Below are 8,725 nucleotides of genomic sequence, written 5' to 3'. Positions count from 1 at the left end.
GCCCACAGGTCCCTTAACGCCTGCCCTGACCAGGCGCTAAAAAACGACGCAAAAGCGGCTGGACGTCATTTTTTTTGACCCGCCCACTCCCGGGTGTGATTTTTGCCCGGGAGTGTAAATACGGCGCACATGCCTCGGAGTCACTTTTTTAGACGGGAACGCCTACCTTGCATATCATTAACGCAAAGTAGGTGTCCACGCTAAAAAATGACGCAAACTCCATGGACTTTGGCGCTAGACGCGTCTAACGCCAGAGTATAAATATGGAGTTCGTTTTGCGTCGAATTTGCGTAAAAAAAACGACGCAAATCCGGCGCAAACGGAGTATAAATATGCCCCTCAGTTTGTTAATTTACATATGCAATACATGCAAGTTCCACTTAACTTTCTTGGAAATGTGCTGCTCTTAAATGAGATCATTTTAGAAGACGAGTCAGATTCCATTGGCCTTCTCACATACTCACTAATGGAAACTTTCTTAATTATTGACAATAAAAATAAACCACCTTGATTTTATTTCTTGAGTCAATTTTAAGATTGGAGGAAAGGCTATATATTTTTTTAAACTGTGACACTTTGATGATGCCTCTGCAAAAGATGCTGCGCTTCAATCACAGCTCATCTAGTAACAAACTGGACCTCAAAGCTTGGAAGAGTGTATTGTTGCTGCTGTCACACCAAGCCTCAAAGTGAGAAAGTAGCAGGAGACCATCTGTGGTTTTTAAAAGCTAATATACATCCCACATCTCTAGAGCAGTCTCAACCTGTTGAGAAATGCAGTTCACTCCCAAACAGAAAATACATTTCCTAATCATCACTCCTGCTGAATACTTTATAATAGTCTCCCAGTCATACCTCAGTGATTCAAAGATGAACAGACTACATCCGAAATATATCAAAGCATCTTTGTTCAAATATGCACTCAGTCAGTTATTGCACCATATGTTCAGTCCAGTGTGCTGTATTTCTTCTTTCTGTAGCTGACATTTTTCAGAACAAGCTTAGGTATTTGTTCTATCTACCTGTCTATGAAAGATAAGCCATCAGAATGGTGTGCAATGAGTGGAACCTTGGCTGTAACCCTGGCAAAAGGTTCCTCTAAAACTCTGTTTTGTTGCTGTGATCCAACAATCCAACATCAATATTTTTCAGGATTGCACCTTGGACTTCATAGCCTTTCACTGTGGTCTCCTGTTGCGCAAGCACGTTGTAGTCATGGATTTCACAGTGCATCTCGCACATCACAGTTAAGGGTGCAATAGCTCAGATTTGCATTATGGGTATTGTAGTTATTTGTGTGGGGTTACATTTCATCACGTTGTTGTTCAGTGTAACACATACCAGGTATTTTGTTCTGGTCATAGAGCATCAGAGGAGTCTAACAATGCAGCCTTGTAAGGAGTTACACATTACAATTGACAAAAGGTTACTTTGGCAGGGAGCCGCTGAACGAAGGAGACTGAAGTAGGCAGAAGAGCCCCGAGCCGCCCCTCCCGTGCCCCAGGGGGACGAACGAGGGAAACATATCAGCATACATAGAAGGGCATACCGACATTGCCGGAAAAGAAGAAGACGTTGCCGGGGAGATGGAGAAAAAGGTAGGTGCAAACACGGAGGAGGACCCAGAGGCGAACAAGAAGGAAGAAGAGCAAGACGGAGATAAACAGAGCGGAGAGACGATTGAGAGGAGGGAAGGATGGGAACCGGAGACAGCGCGGACGAAGGAGAGCTGCGCAGAGAAGGAAGGAAGAGCCAAGAAGGAGCAGACCGACGCAGAGAGATCTGGGAGACATGGAGGGGCCCGCAGCATTCCAGGAGGGACGTGGCTCTACCAGGTATGTGACCCTTGCGCGGACATGTTCAGTGTTAAGAATGGTGGGGAAAAAGGGGTGGAAGGCCTAAAACACGCTGGGTTAGGCCACGAGGGGTAACCCAAACACTTATCCTGGGAAAAACACTACAGCACAGCAAGTCCTATCACTGTGGTGTATCGTGGGGTGGGTAATGTATAATATTGTGAAGCACAAGCACAGACCGGGTGACACCGAAGCACTATTAATAGGACATAGGTAACGTAACACCCCTACCCCTTTTATTTCTATCATTCTGAATGAGAAAAAATTAATAACTGAGACAGCAGTAAAGATAAGAAATACTAAAGATAAAACTATCCAAAATAGAAAAAAACATGAAAACACTCACCTGACCCCTTCCTTCTTGTTTCCTTTGCCCCCAGAGCCCGCAAGTCGGTGGCAGTGGAAGGAAGCCAAGAGACTAGGAAAAGATGAAAGCACCACGTGAGGCAGCACAACACAAGAAGGAGAGGACAAAACAGGCAGACTGCACCCATTCGGATAAAATAAGAAAAACAATAAAGAACATACCGCTTCAAGTATACTTCCCTGACTGGTCTGACATTATTATAACAGAGGAGAACAGTGTTCTCTACAGTAGGACCCTGTGACAGTAGTGTCAGAAGTGGGATTTGGCCTGTTGATATGAAGGGATCATGGAGGCCAAACCGTCTCTGGAAGGTGTACTTGCTCAGCTTGCAGAAGGACGAGGACATCTCCAAATAGTATGGGAGGAGCAAGCAAGAGAAGCTCAGACAGACAGAGAATCACTACAGAACTCCTTGAGAACCCATGCCACCATCATAGCCAACAATCAATTAGTGCATGAAAGTGCCCTACAAAAGCTCACAGACACCATAGCAGTTACAGAGTACACCCGAACGCACCAAGCTCGGTATTACAAAAATACCAGGAGGGCGAAGATCCCAATAGAGGTGTCTTTTCAAAGATCCCCGGGAAAACCTTTTTAATACACTACTACATCCAGACGGAGGGAGGGAAAATAGTACAACAAAAACCATACTGTATCCCAGAAGCCAAGAGACAGGTGGTAGAAAAAGAACTAAGAGAAATGCTGAAGGCGATAATAAGAGTCCTCAAATAGTCCCTGGAGTTCCCCAGTAGTCTTAGTACTAAAGCCAAACTGGTCCATTCGGTTCTGCATAGACTTTCGCCAACTTAATGCTATTTTTCACTTTGACACGTACCCCATGCCTTGCGTAGATGAACTAATCAAACAGTTAGGTGATATCCGCTACCTCACCACATTAGACCTCACAAAAGGTTATTGGCAGATTCCCCTAAATACTGAGGATAAAGTAAAAACTGCGTTCTCTACCCCTTCAGGTCTTTACTAGTTCACAGTGTTAAGTTTTGGGTTAAATGGGGCCCAGTACCAACCAAACAAAATGCCCCACCTGACAGAGCCCCAATACAATAGTTATTAAAGACTGAAGGAGTTGTTGATCACCAATTCGATGTTACAATGCTCTGGCTTCCATAAGCCTTTCCTACTACAGACCGATGCCTCAAACCTCAGATTAGGTGCAGTTCTTTCACAAAATGACAAGGAAGGACATTCCTACCCCAGAGCCTACATCAGCAGGAAATTGTTATCAAGAGAAAATAACCATCCAATCCTCGAAAAAGAATGCTTGGCCATAAAATGGGCTGTTGGAGCCCTGAAATATTACCTGTTAGGCTGACCCTTCCGGTTTCTTATGGATCACTCCCCTTTAACCTGGCTAGCCCGTCACAAAGACACAAATCCAAGAGTGTTACGATGGTTCTTATCCCTCCAACCCTTTATGTTTCAGGTGTGTCATACACCTGGTTCCTCTCTGACCAACGCTGATTTCCTATCACAATATCCCACAGACACGTGGCTGAATCAGCCACCCGGGGGGGGTGAGTGAATGTGGCAGTGAGCCCCTTGGCGAAGGAGACGAAAGTAGGCGGAATATCCCCAAGCCGCCCCTCCCGTCCCCAGGGGTATGAACGAGGGAAACATATTGGCACAAATAGGGAGGTATGCCTACATTGACGGAAATGAAGAAGACATTGCCGGGGAGATGGAGAAACTAGTGGATGCGAACACGGAGGAGGAGGCAGACGCGAACAAGAAGGAAGGAGAACAAGACAGAGAGACGATTTGGAGAAGGGAAGGATGGGATACAGAGACAGCATGGATGAAGGAGAGCTGCACAGAGAAGGAAGGAAGAGCCAAGGAGGAGCAGACCGATGCAGAGAGATCCGGGAGACGTGGAGGGGCCTGCCACGTCCCAGGAGGGACATGGCTCAACCAGGTACATGAACGGTCATTTGGGGCCAGTATTAAGGAGGGTGGGGAAAAAAGGGAGAAAGAGGCGAAAGGCCGAAAACATGCCGAGCTAGGTCACTAGTGGTAACCCAAACACTTATCCTGGGAAAAACACTACAGCACAGCAAGTCCTATCACTGTGGTGTATAGTGGGGTTACGTATAATATTGTGAAGCATAGACCAGGTGATACCGAAGCACTATTAATAGTACATAGGTAACCTCACACCCCTTCCCCTTTTATTTCTACTATTCTGCATGAGAAAACATTAATAACTGAGACAGCGGTAAAGATAAGAAATACTAAAGATAAAACAATCCAAAACAGAAAACACTTACCTGACCCCGTCCTTCTTGTTTCCTTTGCTCCTGGATCCCGCGAGTTGGTGGCAGTGGAAGGAAGCCGAGAGCCTAGGAAAACTGTAAACTTTGCACTTGTATAGCACACTACTCACTCATTAGGGTCTGAAGGTGCTGTACGCATACCGCTGTGTAACCCCTCCTGGCTTTTCCCTGTGAGGTGCCCACTCCTGGGCACCCCCAGGGTAAAGCCTGGCATCCAAGTGCTGTCAGGGCTGTTGTGGAGATTAAGCAAGCTATTGCCCAGAGTTACAGAGTGGGACCCCTTAATTAGATTAGGCACTGAGGTGAGAATTATCTGTTCCAGGGGAATTGAGCCCAAGACCCGCCAAGGTGTGAATTGAACCCTGGTCCTGGGCCAGATCTCTGCATCAGGGTCTGCCGCTCTAACCATTGTGCCACACTTCTCCACCAGGAAGAGAAGAAAGCACCACATGAGGCAGCACAACACAAGAAGAAGGGGATAAAACAGGCAGACTGCACCCATTCGATAAAATAAAAAATAAAAAAACAACATACCGCTTCAAGTATACTTCCCTGACTGGTCTGACATTATTATAACAGAGGGGAACAGCATCCTCTACAGTAGGACCCTGTGACAGTCGTTACTTTATCTCAGTCAGTGGGATTCTGTCAAATGCAATACACACTGGATCTGAAAAATCCGAAAATTAAAATTTCTTAGGATCCTCTCCACAGCACAGAAATACAAGAATGGCAAGGGGCGAGGAGTTGTGCAGATTTACTTCTTTCTGCAATATTAGAGGTTGCCTCTCATTGGATTATGAATTTTGATTAGTATTACAATTTCAACCTGTTGCTGTAAATATGTGTTTGTCCTAAAAAAAACATGCAGTTTCACCCCGTCTAAGGCTGAATCAAACTCATTCATAGTTCTTCCTTTATCTGCCCCCATAAAGCTCAACTCAGTACAGAACTGATTTAAGGAAAATCTGTATGGGCAATTATGTTTTTCTCCAGCTCTTCAGGTTTGTAAGCTGTTTTGCTTTGCAATTAAGTCACACAGAATTGGGGGTGGGGTGGCGACCTACAGATAGGTTTGTGCCCCACCTGATAATTGTTCGTACAGGATGGCCATTGCCTTTGGGTGCTGTGGCTACATTTTGTAATGGGTCTTCCAGGGTGATACAAGTACAAGAGTTAGTCTCAAGTGTTTCTGGAAACAGTCCCACCTGTACATATAATACAATTAAAACACAAGGACAGGAGATCTGTAAGTAGCAGAAGCTGCCTTGGATCTTAATGCCTTTGGGTTTGGAATCTGAATGACTGATCCCTACAAATGCTGTCAACTCCACGGAAATGTTCTATTAGTAAAAAGGTACATTAAATTGTTAAGATGTACTGAATCGTATCTTAGCAAGCATTTCCATCAAATGCAGAGCAGCTATTTGCCACACAGACAACTGAACAGCAAAGAAGAGCAGCCCAACCAACTCAGTTTTCATGCACACAGGATTGGATCTTTGGGAGCACGATTTTCAGACTGAAAAGAAAGGTGTGAATGTTCATAGTAGGCTTTAATCATTGTTTCCTTAGGTGTTCGTCCAAAGAAAAAGTTATGCTGTTTGTAATTACGAGTAATAATACTCAATAAAAACGTTCAAACAACTCTCTAGAGTTAAATATTAGAGAAGGGCTGGGTTCCCACCAGTGGCAATGGCGGGGTAAACAGAGTAGATGTAAGGCTCAGTTATTAGGCTCCTGTGTCAGACTAGAGTACAAGGACAGTGGACATTATGACCATTGAGAACGTGACTTGTTGAGCATGTGTCCTTGAGTAGTGTTTGCCCGAAGGCTTGCAGACCTCGTGAGCGTCGCTGGAGACTTCAGTATGATCCTAGTGAAAAATTGTTATATAAACTAGAGCTTTCCGAACACAAGACAGCAATTCTGGTGGAGAAATGCGCTTATTTCATGCAAAAAATTATGGCTACTAAAAATTCCCCTAAGGAACTCTTCTTCAGTGTCAAGAAGCTAGCCAGTTTTGAAGATCAGTGAAAGACTTTGAGATATTAATCTCTTTGTGATAATATCACATCAGTGTTACAATCTAAAGTGCTAGATCTCTTTAATAACTTTAACAACATTCAGGCTCTGTCTTCTGTCTTCACCCAATCGGGTTCATCCATGGACCCTTGTCCTCTGATGGTCCCGCAGTAAGTCTCTAAAATGATTGCCAGTCATCTGACTCCTATATTACATGAAATGTCTTGGTAAGGCTACATCCCAAAAACTTGGAAGGTAGCGTCCATTTTGCCTTTGTTAAAAAAAGAACTCATCTTAACCCTCTGGACTGTAACAACTATCGTTCTAGCTCCTGTCTTCCCTATCCTTCCAAACTTGCGGAAAAGGCAATTAATAAAGAACTTATACCTTTCATCGAATCTGTTTGTTAGGTCATACTCGGTTTGGCTTCAGAAGCCAGCACAGCACTGAGACTGCTGTACTAACCGCTGCTGAAGAACTGAGGGCCATTCTAGAAAAGGGAGGTATGGCAGCACTGATCATGCTTGATCTGTTGGCAGCCTTTGACATGGTCAGTCGCAAGGATTTGATTAACTGTGTCCAATCCCTTGGCATCAGAGGTCTTGCTTTAGACCTCCTTAAGTCTTTTCTTTCGGAGAGACAGGAATCTGCAGCCTTGGATAATTTCACCTCCAGTTATTTTGCTTTTCCCTGTGAGGTTCCACAGGGTTCTTCTTTAAGTCTCACTGTCTTCAACCTGTATGTCACCCCGCTACCTCCATTGATCAAATCCTTTTTGTCTCCGTCTCAGGAAACGAGTATTCAGATCTTCGGCAAGTGGCCGCAACTTAGGTCCAGATTTAAGAGAGGCTAGCGCCATCTAATGACAGAGTAGGGTAATTTTTTTACACTAATGTGGCGTTAGATAGCTAAAAATGCCGCGCCATATTTACAAAGTGGTGCAATGCATGCATTGTGCCACTTTATTACCCCTTGTGCCACATTATGCCTGTGTCTGGCATAATGTATGCAAGGGGGGCGAAAAAATGACACAAGAAATCTAAGGGATTTCTTTGCATAATTTTTTCTGCCATTTTTAACGCCTGATCAGAGCAGGTATTAAAAGAGGGGACACCATTATTTATAATGGGCCCTATGTACTGTTCAGGGTAAGTACCAAAATGATTGCGCTAACCCTGATCAGTACATCAATAGCGTCATAAATTCTGAACGTTATTGCCCCCTACCCTGCACCAAGGTGCACCGTATTTTAAATACGGAGCACACATGGTGGCGGTTGGGGGGGGCGCTTAGGGGCTCAAACAAAGTGGCGCTGCATCTGGTGCATCGCCACTTCTCTTAAATATGCCCCTAAGTTTTTTTTTTTTTATTCGCCAGAGCAATCCTTTGATGTCAAATAACTGTTTAAAATTAAACTCTAGCAAAACTGAACTTCTGCTTTTAGGGAACAACAATTTCTTCTGGTCCCGAGACTGGTGGCCTCCCGAGCTGGCAGGCTGCCGTTTACTAGTATCCAAAGTTAAAAATCTAGGTGTCCTCTTTGAGGAGCGGCTTTCATTTGATAAGCAAATTAATTCAGTTACATCTTCCAGTTTTCTTGTTTTGAAAACTCTTGGAAAGGTTCTTCCTTTCATCCCTTTAGAGTTGAGGAAACTAGTAGTCACTGGACTCATTCTCTCGAAACTGGACTACTGTAATACCCTGTACTTGAGTCTTCAGAAGCGGCTATTAAATAAACTAAAAATCTTGCAGAAGGCCGCAGCCCATCTTCTTTTAGGAATCCCTAAACATCAATCAGTGTCTGAAGCCTGCAGCTGAATTGGCTTCCTGTACATAAGCGCATTTATTTTAAAGCGCTATGAATAGCTTTTAAAGCTCTTCATGGCATAGGACCACAATAACTATAGAACTAATTTATTTGGTACATGTCAGCAAGACAACTGAAGTCTTCATTAGCTCATCTCATGTTAGTTCCCCAGTTTAAGAAAGAAAGCCCGATGGGGTGGATGTAGTTGCACCTACGGGACTTCCAAACTATGGAATTCCCTCCCTGCAGATCTGAAGAACTGCTCATATCTCTTATTACTTTAGGGAAAAAAACGTAAAACCTGGCTTTTTAGTCTCTGAAAAGAAAGCTCTACTTTACCCCACTTGTTTTCTGTTTGTAGTTTAGCGCCCTGACA

At 44.1% G+C, this 8,725-nt stretch overlaps 1 long non-coding RNA gene across 1 annotated transcript; it reads left to right on the top strand.

Annotated features, from left to right (window-relative positions):
• The first annotated feature begins 1,544 nt into the window (after nt 1–1,544).
• Nucleotides 1,545–2,397, top strand: LOC138258739 (uncharacterized). Its single transcript, XR_011198538.1, has 2 exons — nt 1,545–1,835; nt 2,237–2,397. It is a non-coding gene; the product is annotated as an uncharacterized lncRNA (long non-coding RNA).
• The last annotated feature ends 6,328 nt before the right edge of the window (nt 2,398–8,725 follow it).

Source organism: Pleurodeles waltl, chromosome 9 (assembly GCF_031143425.1).
Source record: "Pleurodeles waltl isolate 20211129_DDA chromosome 9, aPleWal1.hap1.20221129, whole genome shotgun sequence".
NCBI classification, from domain to species: domain Eukaryota; kingdom Metazoa; phylum Chordata; class Amphibia; order Caudata; family Salamandridae; genus Pleurodeles; species Pleurodeles waltl.
This window is presented reverse-complemented; position numbering and strand designations above follow the sequence as displayed.